Source organism: Microtus ochrogaster, chromosome 6 (assembly GCF_000317375.1).
Source record: "Microtus ochrogaster isolate Prairie Vole_2 chromosome 6, MicOch1.0, whole genome shotgun sequence".
In the NCBI taxonomy this organism is placed as follows: Eukaryota; Metazoa; Chordata; class Mammalia; order Rodentia; family Cricetidae; genus Microtus; species Microtus ochrogaster.
In genome coordinates, this window is record NC_022013.1 from 28020663 (window position 1) to 28022874 (window position 2212).

At 49.3% G+C, this 2212-nt stretch overlaps 1 pseudogene; it reads right to left on the bottom strand.

Annotated features, from left to right (window-relative positions):
* Window positions 1-488: 488 nt before the first annotated feature.
* Window positions 489-2212, bottom strand: part of LOC101990212 — a 63768-nt pseudogene continuing 62044 nt past the window's right edge.

The following is a 2212-nucleotide window of genomic DNA, read 5'->3' on the forward strand; positions in this document are numbered from 1 at the left end:
GGGTAGGAACACAGTCTTTCATGGTCTCTGTGCCGTTTCTTCCGTCCCTGGGTCCACCAGATAGTGAGGGGCACTGCCTTTCATCCAGTCAGGTGAAGAGGGGAACTCACGTGGCCCTGAGAGGAGGTGTAAGAAGTACTTTCAAGGGCCAACCCAGGTATGACAATTCCTGAAGTGCAGAGGTCACACTGGTGAGTCATGCCCAGTCCTGAGAGTGGCGTCCAGTAGACAAGGTCATGCAGCTGCCAGGGTTAATGAGCCAACCAGGGGGCACACAGCTGCTGAGAACTGCCCTGAATTGTCTATTCCGTCAGGACTGCCCCTCCCTGACCACGCCAAGCTTGACACCTCTCCAGAGGGTGGCAGGAAGCAAGTGGCAGCAGACACTAATCTGCCTAGCCTAGGAACACACAGAGCCGCCGATGGTGGGCAGCATGGCCGGAAGTCACCTTATTATTGTAGCGACAGCTGTAGAGCTGTTTGAGGACTCAGAAGCCCATGCTGGCCTGGGCTTCTCCTGCTGTGATGGCTTGCACATCCGTGACATGACCGATGCCCTTGGTAACACCCTCCCGGAACAGCAGTTTGGCGCCCACCTTCAGGTATTCTGGGTGTTTCAGGAAGCGGAAACGTACTACTGCTTTCTCCTCTGTCCGCAACTTGTCCTTTGCATGGATCTTTTCCACCACTGCTGTTTGACGTACTTTGCCCACATGTACTGCCACCTGGAATCCCCGCCAGAAGGTGCTGGCATGGAACAGCAGGACTATCTCTGCCTCAAACACTGAGCAGATGCTGGGATTCATCTCGGGACTCACCATCACCATGCCTCCGAGGGCTAGTGTAGCAGCCTGACCAGCTCGCAGCACATGACAGGCAGAGCGATTGCGCTGGATGCTGCATACTCTCAGCTCCAGGAAGCAGCCATCATCTGTTGGGCCTACCACCAGCTGGTCACCCTCACGGCAGATCCCAGTGGACAGCGTTCCTCCAACCACAGTCCCCACCTCTGGGACTATGTAGATTTCATCCACCTGGAATTCTGTCAACTGCTGCATAAGCTCTTCCTGCTCTTTGCGGTTGGTGAGTGGAGGCAGGATATTCAGGAAGACTTTAAGAAGGTCCAGACTCTCTCCAGACACACTGGACAGTGTGAATATAGGCGTGACATTGGGTGACTGGGCAAATTGCTGAGCAGCAGTGACAGCATCGTCCTCAGAGGTGACCAGCATAGGGACCTTGTGGCAGCCAGGCTGCTTGAGGACCCGCTCCCGCTGGCGTACTGTCCTCTCCGCTGTGGTCTTAGCACACAGGTCCACTTTACTGACCACGATGAAGAAGGGCACTTTCAGGGCCAAGGCCATTCCAGTGTTGGCACTGACGAGGAGCAGGGCACAGTCAGGGTAGTAGGAGGTGAGGCCAAAGATGGTGATATGCAGGTATTTATGGTGGCCCGCCAGGTCGATGAAGGTGATCATCTTGGAGCTGCTTTCACAGATCTCTTCTGCAGTCCGTGAGTCGCTGTAATTCACCACCTCTCCCTTGCTGTTAAAGCCCAGGATCTCAAAGCTGATGCTGGAGATTCGGCCAGACTGAATCTCATGCAGGTTCCCAGCATCAAATAAATAGATGCATCGGAAAAACCATATCAGCCTTTCAGAATACCATCCATTGCATAAGCATAAAGGTTATTAAATTCCAGGATGGTGATATTGTTTGCAGTTATATAACTTTCAAATTTATTGATTTTATTTATTAATTAAATGAACTTACCTCCATTATGAGTTTCAACAAATTGTTGTAGGTGTAATAATCTTTATTGACCAGTAGGTGTCACGGTTGTGGGTGTCTTGTGGAGAGACACGACAGTGTGAACAGTCCTGCTTGGTTCTGTGTGGCCACCTGCTTAAATATTGACAAATATGCTTGAGAAGTTAAGAGCAATTAAATCAATTCCATACACAGAGAGAGGTTTTTGGTGGCCAGAATATCAAGGAACCCAGAACTTGTGAGCCGGGAGCACAAACTGGAAGTTGGGAACACAAATCTGTGGTATGGATTTTAAGGTCAATTTTGTTATATGTATATGTATTTCTGATCTTGATTAAGGTATTGTGATTGTGTAGTTCATTTTTAAAATGTAATGTATAATTAGAAAATATAGGTTGTTAATGGATAATCATTGATAATAATCAAGCTTGTAGTCATGTTA